Below are 14,559 nucleotides of genomic sequence, written 5' to 3' on the forward strand. Positions count from 1 at the left end.
CTTTGCAGTTTTTTCATTACATGAGGATTGTCACATCAAGCACAAAACATTGCTCACATTTATGTATATACATATTTTTTAGAAAAAACTAAAAATTCTTACACATTATTTTATCTGTGTAGTTTTACAGTAATTGAAAGTGCAATGTTATAATAAACTATATGTAAGAGATAAAAAGGGTTTTGATAAATACAAACCTTTACAGAGAAGGACCTGGGAGTCCTGGTGGACACCAAGTTGAACAAGATGTCCAAGGCAATGTCCTTGGCCCTTGTGGCCAAGAATGCCAAGAGCCTCCCAGGCTGCATTAGGATGGATGCTGTCAGCAGCTTGAGGGAGGTGATCCTTCCCCTCTACTCAGCCCTGGGGAAGCCACACCTTAAGTGCTGTGTCAGCTGTGGGCTGCCCAGTACTAGAGAGATATGGAGCTATTGGAAAGAGTCCAGCCAGGAACATTATTAAGAGATGGACACATCTCTCAGATGAGAAAAGGCTGAGAGAGCTGGGAGAGGCATAGTATACACCAACAACATAAAGTAACAAGAAGCTGGATAGTAGAAAGCATGCAGTGGATCAAGCAAGAAACTGACGGAATAGGATTTGATATCTATTTATATGTAGTTCCCCTTTATTTCCTCTATGTATTGCTATCCACTGGAAACAGGTCAAAATAAATGGTACCTTTAAGCTCCTACAAACTGTCTTTTGTTTGTCCTCTAAAGAACAAAATAAATGCATAAATAAAAACTATTCCTTATAGATAGGTATGTACAATTCCTTGTACATGGCTCTCCATTGTACAATATGTAGCACAGTATGCTTAAGAAGAGCGGATTTTACCAGCTAGGGTAAAAACATCTGATCACTTGCACACATACCCAGAACCACATATGCACGTGAGCATGTCTTTATCCAATTAACTGTGTGTGTGTTGTAAGAAAGTGTCATGTAAGAGCATTTTCATATTTTCCCTTCCCCAGCACTGTAAATGAAGAATTAATCATTTCCTTAAGCCCTAGTCAATGTTACTTCACTAGGAAATGGCAACTGAACATCTGGTAAACAGAAATTGCAATGAAAAATGTTCATCACACACACCAAAGATCTGAATTATGAACAAGCAAGTCTTCAAGCCTGTCCTGTACATATAGGTTGAGCAGAATTTTTATCATATAGCTATATACTCCAGATATGTTTTCCATGTCTATAGAAAAAAATGGAATTGATTTAATTTTTAAAGATACCCATGGAGTCAGAACATTTTTGGAGAGATTTTAAAGTTTTTAATCCACAGAAAGAACAAAAAATACCTCACCTGGAAACAGAAAAATACAAAAGGAAACATAGAAACATTCCTTTATTCTGTGTGTTCCAAGTTCTTCTGCCAGACTGTTTCTTGAGATGCAACTCTTTTTCCATTAAAGCCAAACAAGATGAAACTATTGTAAGACTACTTATCATTGGCACATAGTAGGAGGCATACCCCAGCCTCTATAGAAGACTCACCACAAAACTCCTGTCTGTAAGAATCAGGGTTTTTTTTCCTACAGAAAACCTTCATTCAACTTCATTTTGTTACTGCTAACAGAAGTTCATTTAACCTTGTGAAATAAATGTGAACATAAAAATGTAAGCATCTGTGAAATCATATTTGTAATTGCTCTAAACCATATTGAGACACTAACATTATTTATGCAGCCTTTTTTGTTAATTTAAGGGTTTTTTTCTGAGTTGCTACTTTAGGGCTTTACTTTTAAGTTATTGATTTAACCATTTGCGTAATCATACATATTGAGTGACAAAATTACAATACCGTTTATCATTATGACATTGTTTTCATTGTGCAAGTCTGTTTGCATTTATATCCTAAATCAGCAAACTTGTTTAAAAACAGAACAAAATAAAGCAGATAAAAACAAAACCAGGATCTCTGTTTGTATTAATTTGGTTTAACACTGACTTTTATTTTAACTATAGAAGTCTGAGCTAAAACAAGACCTATGCAGAGTGAAGTCCCAGCAAATACACTACTTTTCTGTCTCATGATAATGAATTATTTACCAATTCTTCGCATGTTGTAGGAAGAGTAAATGTATTAACCATGCTGTTCCACAAATTAAGGAAATTTGACTTCTGACACAAAGAAAAACTGTAGTTAGCTCTGTTTTTGCTACTCTAGAAGACATACATGGCTTGCTTTATTAGTTAATAATTCTGTAATAATCAGATTGCTTAACTCAGCAAAGAAACACCTCTGGGGCTGAGTGTCATGAGGTTTACTATATGGTTATTAATACTGATGTTAATTGGAAGAACATTTATAAGAAGTGACATAAAAGAATAAGGTGAAAAAAGTGTGCAACATGAATTCAGAAGTGATGAAAAACTACAATTAAGAATCTAATTTCTAAACAGTACTACATATGATTGTTTCTGATAAGACTACTATTTAAAAATCACCAAAATTAGTTACTGAATCCTATTATTATAATCACTAACTGATGTATGCTTATGTATTACTTTATTGAAAATAAGTCTTTTTTCTATTTTACTCTAACTACACAAGTTACAAAGCCTATGTGTTGTTTTGTGTTGAGCACTTAAAAAAGTGAAGTACTAGGTAAATAACATTAAGTACCAGCTATCTACTAAAGTTGAGGTAGCATTAGGTAATGCTAGGTATTTTTAAAGATTTCTAAATTCTCTATTTTTATTTATATACCTTTTCCTATACAGTTATATCTTAAAAAATGCTGACCAGTATATTTATTGTTCTTCCAAACAACTTATATTCTTTTGTACTCTAAGTTATTATAAATTATATACCATCTGATATAAAGGATAAACCAGATTTTCTTTATCTCAAATTTTAAGCAAGGCTTACAGGAGAAACAAAGAACATTTTTGAATTTGCTTAGCTCTCTAACATGTAAAATAATGAATAAGTTAAATTAACAAGAAAGCATATTTAACACAACTGGTACGAGTAAAGTTTGGTAAGTTGTAATAAGTTTTTGCTTTACATTGTAATAATTCTGTGTATATTAAAAGCATTTAATAACTATATGCAAAAAAGTAAGATTTTCATCATATTTGAATAGCACACCAGTAGTAAAGAGCAACTTACATTTTTATTCAGTGCAAGCTCCTGCTTAAAATATGGCTGGTATCTATACATGCTGTGTATTTATAACTCTAAATGAAATGTACTGTAATCTGTAACCACAAAGAAAATTATCTTAAATTGAAACACTTTTATTTGCAGATAAAATGGTGCTTTCCTAAGAAAATCACAATTATTGCTGCAGCTGATACTGATAATTTTAAAGTGACACTTTTTGTAAAAAGTATATTTTGATGAAAGTTTAGTTCTCTGAAAATTGAATCACAGCTAATGCTAGTAACAGACTTCTCTTCAAATTATTTTAGTTTTCCATGTTACATTTAACACGCAAATAAATTCTGGCCTATGCCTCTACAATTTAATCATTTCCATCAGTGCTCAGACATGACAGTTCTCACAGTCCAGTGTAAATCTTGTTGGGGTTAGTGTTCTGTGTAGATTCATCTGTAACATGCTGAGGCATGCAAACATGCAACATGGCTTTTACTAGTACTGACACATACTCAGTTTGAGTGTGGACAATGTTAAACTTTATGTATGCATTATGTTTGCAGAAAAGAGAAAAAAATCTAAGTAACAAATCCAAACATCTGTGAATTTATTATACCTTTTAGTTAATTCAAAATGTTTTTTTATGAGATGCTACAAGAAATATGAACATTAGAAGACCATAAGAGGTATTTAATCACAATCATTAATTTAAGGAAATGTTACAGTCAAAGTGTTTTAAAAGTTGATGTTGATGTGAATAAGGAGAGATTTTTCTTAGGAAAGATGAAGGGAATTCATCTTATGAAAGATTTAATGGAAAAAAATAAGATTTGAGTGGCCCAATCCAACAATAATTTTATGACAACAAAGCAAAGTCAGTCTGAGATCTCTTACATAATTAATAATTTGTGATGTCTTTTTTTGTCTCTACTTTCTGACCTCTGCCATTTATTCTGTTTATACCTTTCTTTTGTTCCTCTTCTAGAGAGCTTACTAGGAAATGTGCCAATCAAATCATCTGCAACATGACAGGTGCTGAACAGTACAGGAAAACTAATGAAAAACAACAGCCTTAAGTTGTTTGTGCAAAATAAACCAAATAATTAATCCAGCTAGTGACAGACTTTTGAGTATCAGCCTTTGATTGGTGTATCTGGTTTGACATTTAGCTCAATTGTTCAATAACAAGTGAAAGTTCATGAACACATTCCTGTTAAACCAACGTGCTGACAGGAACTTGACCCCCCTAAAAGCTTGTCCAAAGCTTTCAGTTTGCCCCTGGATCTCAGGTAACAGGAGAGCTGTGGGAATTAGCTGTGATATTCCAAAGGAATAGTCTAAGTACTGACAGACCGAAACAGTCTTGCTTTTGAATTTCAAACCTGGGAACAGTTACCAGTTACAGCAGGTAACTTTTTTAATAAAGTAAGAAAATGCAGAAGAACAACTGCTGTTTTCCATAAAACAAAGCTATCTGCTGCCTCAGCATAACAGTTCATTCAAACTCATATCTTAAGCATACAACCATTGTCACATCAGTACACTTCAATCACCACAAAGTGCCATTTTTACCAACCTCCAGCTCAAAAGTAGGGGAAAGTTAAAGAAAAGGCTGCTCCAAAAATACTTTAAACTAAATATCCTTAGAAGCACCCAGACATTCAAAATATTACTTGATGCCAAGTCTTCTCTTTTGAACTTCCACTCATCCCGACTTTATAGAACATTTCTTTATAATAAAGCTCATTACAGGAAAGTCATTTGGAAGAATGAGAACATGGATCCATACTCACCTGAAATTTGCAACTCTTGTGGCTTTGCTGTGCTCGTTTTCAGATATGCCATCATTCTTTATTTTTTTAATTAGAACAATATGCACAAAAGTTTAAAATACAGTTGAAACTTTCCCATGTATTTACCTCATACATCTAGACAGTTCCTAATGCCCAGGTAATGTGCATGTCTTTGTGAGAAATTTCAGCATCTTTTCTGTTAAGGGTTGTGTCATTCTGAGCCCAGAGCCACAGCTTGTGGAAGGACAGTGGGTGCCTGGAACCAGACAGGCTGAGTTTCCCAAAGCAGAAATTCCAGTGTCCCCAAATTCTGAGGCACAGAACACAGCCCAGTTTTCTAGAATTTACTCCAAGAGCAAAAAAAAAAAATGCAGTGTTTCAGACGTTTGTGTTTGATGCATGTCCTCTGTCTTACAAATTAAATTGAATTCCTCTTTTCACCTTTTCTTCAGTCACAGATTTCCATTACCAAAACAAAGAGTATGCAACTGCTTGCTAATGTATAAATGAAGTTGGTTCATGCACTAGAAACTTGGATCAGTTTGTTTATCAGGGTCATCTAGTGATATCTGCATCCACAATGAAAAATTCGTAGCAGCTTCTGATTGCAAGAGAATTTCTGTAATACTTAAGATCTCAGAATGGTTTATTATAAGAATCAATGTTTTCTGGGAAAAGCACAAACTGTGTCCAACCGTCTACTTCACTTGCTGCAGAATGGTTTAGAAATAAGTCACCAAAAGTCAAGTACAAGCACTCCTTTGAAATCCAAATTATTTAACTGAAAAATCAATGAGAGTTTACTTTTGAGATTTTTTCTTAAAACTTTACGTCACTTAAAAAAATAATAAAGAGGTTGTTGGACAAGAAATAAACAAGATACATTTTAATTTGACAAGGGTTGCCACAATTTTAAAGATGTAATTTCCTAGAAGGGAGAGAGAAAATGGAACTGTAAAAATGGAGACAGACAAGATAAACTGAGGGATAAGAGCATTACGAGCCCTCCCCATTTTTATAAAATTATTCCAGTCTCAGGTTTTATCTTTCTGCTTTAGAATGTCTTTGTCTGAGACTTAGAATATTATTTTAAGAGCTCCAGATTTTAGGAAAGTGTTTCTCCTTTTCCTGAAAAATATGGGTTAATTATAGATTTTTCAGCATACTAAGGGATTTTTAAGAAGGGATTCCCATTATAAAACATTTGTACAGATAAGAGGAAAGAGAATAGTATTCATACAATAAAATCTTAACTTAATACTTCTCATTCAAATGTTAAGAGGTGTCTTCTCCTCCTTCTCTATTTTCCTAATACATAGCTAAAATTAATTCTAGTATTATTTAGGATGAGGCAATAAAATACCAATCATTTATGCTATAAATTGACTATACTGTGAGCTTAGGAAAGTAATACTTTAAGAAATTATGATTTTGGATTTTATGGTTCTGTCTGTATTTGGTATGGTAGAGGTTAAACACTCTTTACCTGTTAGCTCATATTTCATATGAGAGAAAAAAAAAAAAGGCTTTTCTCTCTGATAGCAGGAAATTTAAAGACTTTCATTCTAATCTTGTAAGGCTGTAAAAATATTTAATCTTAGCTATAACTTTTTCTGTCTCATTTCCACTCCCTGGGAGAGCCTGATCTTATTAAGGGCAATCTTTTGCAATTTGCATTTTGCTGGCCTTCCTGGAGTTTGCCTCTTATTACTTTAATGAAGTTCTATTTCTGGATATTGAAGGTGCTTGCCTACAGGACTTCAGGAGGCTCACACCTTTTAACGTATTGCAAACACTGTACCCACTAGCCCTATTTATTAAATCTATTACAATTTATGATGCTGGTGCAAAGTTAGAGCTTTTCTTCATGCTTTGGATTTCAGCAGCATATTGATGAGATCAGCAAATCATTAATAAGCCACACAAAAAGATTATTTACGACTGAAATTTTATACAAATCTGATATATTATTTTTCTTTTCCTATTGGTGAGATTGAAATTGTGTCATTATTAGGCCACTGACCCGCCCTTTTTTTTTTTTTTTTTCTCTCTTATCTCTCTCTCTTCTCTCTTCTCCCTCCTTGTCTGCACTACTGAAGATGTAGCCTGTTCTACTCATGCAATTCTACCCAGGTCCTGGCAGGAACTGGATGAAGGTTTGGATTTGTGCAGCCATTGCAGCTAATGGAATGATTCTGAAGGATATGATAAACCAACAGGAAAAAACAAACAAACAAACAAAAAACAAATCCCAAATTTGAAGTGAAAACCTGATAGGAATATAAGGAGACAGTGGTGGATCCTGGAGGGATAAACTGAATCAGAGAGATTTAAATAGGGGAAAGCATTAGAAAAATAGGATAGGCAAGATAGAGAGCGAATTGAAGATTCAGAGCAACGAGAGCATGAAGGGACATAACCTCTGACTAAACAATCTTTATTAGCATTTGTATATTTTTATCAAACATGATTTTGATCATTTTCTGTTAATGGGTTATATTAAGAAATGAGGAATGCTGTGGAGAAATGTATTTCCTGCAGGCTGAAAGAAATAGACTGCACGAGCACTGTGACTACTGGATGTAGATCACCACAGGGTATTTTCTATCAGCCATCTCAGGCAGATAAATATATGACCATGGTTTGTCAAGACTAACATGCAAGATCCCTACTCTTCCTTTTTCACCTACAGTGTCATCTCATTTTTTTGGCCTGAGGTACAGCAGTTCTGTGTGAAAAAATATTATGTGAAATAATAATATGTGAATTATATAATATGTGACTATTATTAATATTATTAATGTTGATAATATATGACATAATGTTAAAATATTAATATATAATAATATTAAAAATTTAAAATGCTGATATCTGGAAAATCAAAACACATACATATATTAAACTATTATTAAACTATTAGAGAGTGGCCAAAGGAGGGCAATGAAGGTGATGAAGGACCTTGAGGGGAAGTTGTATGAGGGGTGTCTGAGATCACTTGATCTTTTCTGCCTGGAGAAGTGGAGACTGAGGGGAGATCTCATTGCAGTTACAACTTCTATGTGAGGGGATCAGGAAGGGGAGGCACTGGTTTCTTCTGTTTGGTGACCAGTGACAGGACCTGCAGAAATGGCCTGAGGTTGTATCAGGGAAGGTTTGGGTTGGATATCAGGAACAGGTTCTTCTCCCAGAGGATGTTTGGGACAGGCTCCCCAGGAAAGTGGTCACAGCACCAAGCCTGACAGAGATCAAGAAGGGTTTGGACAATGCTCTTAGGCACCTGGTGTGCCTCTTGGGATGGGGCTCTGCAATGCCAGGAATTAGACTAGATGGTCTTTGTGGGTCCCCTTCAAATCAGCATATTCTGTGATTCTGTGATGTATAACTTCATTTGGTTTAATTAAAAAGGAAATTAATTCCCTCAATGCAGTGTCAAATAGAAGTTATCCAAAGAATACATTGCCATTAAATGTTATTCTCACAAATCACTTCTTTTTCAGGAATTCCCTGACATTTTTCACCATTTGCAAACATAATAACTGATGCCAGGGTCCTCTTTTCACAAAACTTTGGTATACAGTGCTTGCTGAAACTCATTCCACTTGTTTGTAACTCTGTGGTTTCAAAATAATGTTTTGAATCAAAGAAAGAATGAGACAGAGAGGACCTTTTTGCATGAACAGCATTACTTTTCTTCAAATATTTTATTGAAAATATTGAGATATAAAAAAGCAGATTTACCTGTCTTCTAAATAGACAACATTTCAAATTCTTTTTACTTTATATATATCTCACTAAATTATAGGTTTGAATATTTCACTTTGCCCATATGCTCAGAAGAATGTAAAACTCTAAGTTAATGCAGCAGCACAAAATTTATATTTTTTATATTCAATCAATACTATTCTGGGTGTAGGTATTTCTTTTTTCCTTAACTTTGACTGAAAACTTTAGTTTATAGTTTTTAAAAGTGTAGTATCAGAGTTAACTTAGTGGGAACAAAATTGTACCAGTTTCTTTGAAACAGATGATTTAAAAAGGAAGGGTATAGTAGTATAATACTTAAAATACAAATGTAAATAAGTTATTTATCTCAAATTAAATTATTCTAAAAGTGTATGAAGAGCTAGAAAATATCACTGCTTTAATGCACTGAACATTAGAAGTAACTTTAAAAATTAAAATTATTTCAAGGATTGTTCCTGCTCTTTTTTAACTCACAGAATATTTGCATATTTGAAAGATAATACAGCTGAAGAAAACACAGCAGAGGTCTGTAACATTCTGTACATTGAGAAATCATGAGGTAATTGCACGAGAACATCTTGTTGTTTTGGTATTTCATTAAGCATGCATACTCTGAACAGGAATAAAGAATATTTGTTTACTGATATGTATGGAAAAAGCCAGTATAAGCACTATTCTGGATTAGCTGCCAGAATTGTACTCAATAATACATGAATAAGGAGGTTTCAATTTTCTAAGTCAAACAGGATGGTGCTTATTAAGAATACAAACCCTTAATTCATAATGAATAGTCCACCTAAAACATGAAGATGAGAAGCTAACTGGGACTTTTACATAACAAAAAACCCAAAAAACACAAAAAAGGTAAGAAAATGAAAGAAATTACAGCATAATGAAAAGTACTTGAGTAATGAAGCTGGTGAAGAGACATGAGCACAACTCTCATGAGGACTGGTTGTTTATCCTGGAGATATAAAGGCTCATGGGGACCTTAACACTCTCTGCAACTACCTGAAAGTACAGTTAAAGTGGGAATGGGTGTCTTCTCCTAAATTACATGTGACAGGAAATGAGGAACTGGCCTCAAGTTGTTCCCAGTTTTTTATGGGATTTCAGGAAAAAAAAACAAACATGGAAAGGGTTACCAAGCACTGGAACAGGCTGTCCAGGGAAGTAGTTGAGTCACCATCCCTGGAGGTATTTAATTTGTGTAGATGTGGCACTGAAGGACATGGTTTAGTAGAGGACTTGGCACTGCTGGATCAACAGTTGGACTTGAGCCTGGAGGTGTTTTCTACGGTAGCTGATTCCATGATTCTAACCATGGCCTGGAGACATTCCCAATATACAATTTCTCAGATATAACCACGTAAGCATTGCTGTGACTTTCATATTTCTGGAGAATGATGTTTCCTAATTGTCCTAGTTTTGGATGGGATAGAGGTAATTTTCTTCCTAGTAGCTGGTACAGTGCTGTGTTTTGGATTTAGGATGAGAATAATGTGGATGACTCACTGATGTTCTAGTTGCTGCTGAGCAGGGCTGACATTAAGTCAAGAACCTTTCAGCTTCTCATGCTCTCCTGCTACTGAGTGTGCTGGGGGGCAGAAGGCTGTGAGAGGACACAGCTGACCCTGACTGACCAAAGGGCAGCTACAATGCCATGCACAGCATATAAATTTGGTGAAAGAGTGGCCAGGGGTCTACTGCTTGGGAACAAGCAGGGCATCAGGTGGTTGGTGCTGAGCAATTTGTTTCATTTGCACCACTTTTCTTCCTTGGATTTAATATCTCTCTGTCTCTCTAGTGATTTCATTTCAATCATTAAACTTTTCTCAGCCCCCAAGTATTCTTACTTTTAGCCCTCCAATTCTCTCCCCCACCCCCCGACGATGTGGAGTGAGCAAGCAGCTCTCTGTGCTTAGTTATTGTCTGGGGTTAAACCTTGACACAGAAATTAAGTCTAAGCCATGCAGTGCATTTTTCTCTCACCTACAGGTAAGAGACAAAAAGAGATAACAAAGATACTGTGATACACCCTTGCTAAATAAAGGTTGTGTCAGATGTATGTTCTGATTATCTGACAGTTTATAAACTGAAGGGAATGTTGAGATTGAGAATCAACTGCATCATAAGAGAAAATTATACATCTGACAGTAGCAATGAAATAATTGGGGCAACTTAAAAAAAAAATAAAAAATTTAGACAACTATTGTAAGGAGGAGATATATTCAGTAAAGACAGGGGAGAAAAACCGAAGACTGTAAAAATCTGGGTTTTGTAAGCATCCATGACACTTCAACTGGATCAAAACTAGCTAGTATTATATCAAGCAACAATTGTGTATTAGTCACCCAGTTTTAAAATAAATTTCTGAATATTTTTTTCCTGATATGCATTTATTTGAACTTCTTTTGTCTAAACCCAAATTTAGCCTAAATTTCTATTATGCAAAGCTGTTGGGCATGGACACTCCAGAAACTCCTCCTAAACTGGTGGTGGTTTTGGAACACTTTTTGATTCATTCTTCATAATGCTGAAAGCTGTGATTAGCATTACAGTTTCCCTCCAATCTCTTTTTTTTTATTGCTAAAAGATCCCGTTAAAAAATTGTGTTTCTTTTGCACAGTTCCTTTCTCTCCCTTTGGTCAGTTACAATTCAGGGTTACACAGAACAAACTTAAAATTTTTTTAATCTCTCTTAATGAAAGGCATGCAGGTACTAATTGAAATAGTATAGATTTTTTAATTGACAAAGGTTTAGCAGAGAAAAACTCACAGCCTGGAAGGTAGGAAAACAAACCGGGAATACAGCCAAAAACAACAGAAATAACATAAAGCTGGGTACTTGGAAGTTGCAGGGGTACATAATGAAAGCTGAGGGGAAAGGTCTGAGTTTCTACATGGTAGCAGGTATTGTGAAAAGGTGTACTTGGCCTACTGTTCATAATCACAGTTATTAATGAAGTTGACATACTTAAAGCATGCAAAAAACAGTGTCTCAATTATTGTTCCTTCCTCAAGCATGAAACAACTATCACAACATGACTAAAAAGCATATGTCCACAGCCAGAGGAGACTGGGAATGCTGCCTAGGTAATAAAATGGAAATGCCAGACTCTTTGATATGCCTTTTGTGTCTTTCCCCTGTGGGTACACATGCAGAATGTGCATTTTTGTTCTCTATAGCACTGGGACTTCTGCTTGCAGATGCTTTTCAGTTTTGGACTTATTCAGAAATCATTTAGTGACAGTCATCCCAGATGAATAACTAAGCAGCAAGTGGCAACAGAATAAATCAAAAAGTGTATTGTGTTTTTCCCTGCTGTACAAAATATGACATTGTTTCTCCTAACAAAAGACAGAAACACCCCTAAATAAAACAAAACTAAAACTAGCTAAACAAACAAACAAACAAACAAACAACCCCTACTCCCCCAAATCAGCTCAATATTTGAAACTCAGTCTTTTACACTATATTTGTATTTTAGAACTAAGCTAATTTTAAGAGGTTTGATATTTCTGAGTTAATTTTTAAAAATACTGCATATAATTTATTAGTCTGCAAACATTAAAATCAAAAATAATCTTATAATACTAATCTTGCATGAGAAATTGCTAACGGTTTTGCAGATCCTAAAATTGTTCTACAAAATCTATAAAGTGCAGATACTTGTTTCAAAGCACATTTCAGATATAGCCTATGCACTCATAAACTGAAAAAAGACAGACAAGTCGAAAACTTTTGCAATCTTCCACCAGTGGTCCTTTTCTTTCCTTCTTTTTTCTTCCCTGTTTCTATATCTCAGGGATTGCATTTGAGCAAGGTTCCTGAACACGCCTCAAGGAGTACATATCAAGAAACAAAACATCTTTGTCTGTAGTACTCAGAATGAAGGAACTTAAGAAAGCCCCTTACTAGCTCCTGTGTTTCCTATCACTAACTAAACTACATCAAGACAAATGTTACACTGAGATATAAGTCCAGCTGGTCATGCAGTGAAGCTACCTAAAGTGTCTAGGTGCTCACCTCTCAGAGAAAATGGTATGATACTTTCTATGGTGTCTGTCAGTGCAGTGCTAACAACTAGCTGGTTCCTTCATGGTTCAGTTTAGTTCAATAGTATATCTCTGCCAACAGGCAGATTGTCAGTAAGAACGGACTAAATTTAGTTTCTGGCGTCTTTTAGGGCTTGGGACAATATGCATAGATTTTTCAAAGCACAAATGCTGGGTTTCATTGAAGTGGTATGACATGCACTGTTATGGACCAGTAAGAGTTAAACTCTCTCAATCACTTGGCACGTTTTGTCTGGCTCTGTTAAATGGATCACTGATTTTCTAGTGGGCACAAAACCAGACAAACATATGGACAACATTTATAGGCAATCAGTACATTTACACTTAATTTGAGTATCTCAGCTGACTAATGAGGGACAGACTTAAAGCCAGAGATTTCCAAGCTGTTGTCCATACTGAGATCACAAACTGCTGTTTCACAAGACTTGTTCTTTATGAATCTATTGGCCAAAGCAATTTAAAACCATGTGTTCATATGCTTCTTGTTGTCATGGTTCAGACTCATTAGTGTTTTCGTTTGCCCAAGGACTAAGCCTTGGACATGAATTTCTCAGTCATACTCACTTAATTGTGCTTTGCCATACAGTGGTCTCAGTGCATGCAAATCCACTCATTTTTGGGACAAACTGAAACAGAAAATGTGTCCACCTAATGCTCTCCATAAATCCAAAAAATAGCAAGCTCCTCCCTCCAAACAAGGGTATAGTTTACAGACAGGTTTCAGCACCCATTTTTTTTACTCTGGGATTATCTGTGTTGCTTGCTAACATAGCATTACCCTTAATTCAAGTATGCTACAAAATATGAGTGAAAAAGACAGATTTTTACTTTTTGAGTTTTGGAATCTGAAATGGGTTTGGATTTCTGATGCTTTTTGCTCTGATCAACACATACTATGTTTACACAGAATGTCCCCACTTTGGCTACTTCACACTTTCAGTGAAGTATGTACATAGCTAAATTTACAGATCTATTTACAGACCATTTTTTTAAGTAAGAAAAACATAGAAAAGTGACCTAAAGTCATGTATAATCTAGGCACTAGTAACTAAAAGCCTGATTTTATCCTCACACAACTCAGTCTTAAGTGTTTTTACTCTAATATTGTATCAAAAAAACCTCAGCTTCCTATCCTAGTATACTCATTTGCGCTCAAGTCAAACAGTTGTTAAATAAACTACTGCTGCATTTTCTCATGGAGATACTTTCTGCTGACATAATTTTCTCCACCTAACCAATTTCAACAAGTGTGATCAACCTTTTTATCAATTCTCAATGTATATTTCTGCAATGCAATTCTAGGACTCTATTTTTGGTTTTTTTATATATCTGTAAACCATTCCCATAAAGATTTATATCACTGTAGTGAAAAGTATATATCAAACTGTAGGTGTTTTGATGAGATGCATATATCAAGTTTCTGTATTGGAAAATCATACATAAGTAGATACTTGAAGGGACCTCGGGGGATTGTCTTGCTCCCCCTGCCCTATTTACATCAGGGTCAAAGATTACAGGCTGTTCATCCAATTGGGTTTTTGATAAATCCAAGGATGGATACTTTACTTCCAGACAACCTATTTCAGAGTTATCTTTACAGTTAAAATATTTTCTTTACATTTGAATGGGCCCAGCATTATTTCATTTTGTGGCCTATGCCTCTTTGACTGGGGACCACTGTGGACTGAGAAAAGTCTGGCTCTGTCTTTATTTTCTGGGGCGCTGCAGGGGTTAATGTACTGGCATCTCAGATGGGCACATAGTCGGACTAATTTCTCAGAAAAAGTGTGATAGTTTTCTCCATGACTGTCCTCTTGGCACCTCCTT

The sequence above is a fragment of the Cyanistes caeruleus genome, chromosome 2 (genome assembly GCF_971803275.1).
Source record: "Cyanistes caeruleus chromosome 2, bCyaCae1.hap1.1, whole genome shotgun sequence".
In the NCBI taxonomy this organism is placed as follows: domain Eukaryota; kingdom Metazoa; phylum Chordata; class Aves; order Passeriformes; family Paridae; genus Cyanistes; species Cyanistes caeruleus.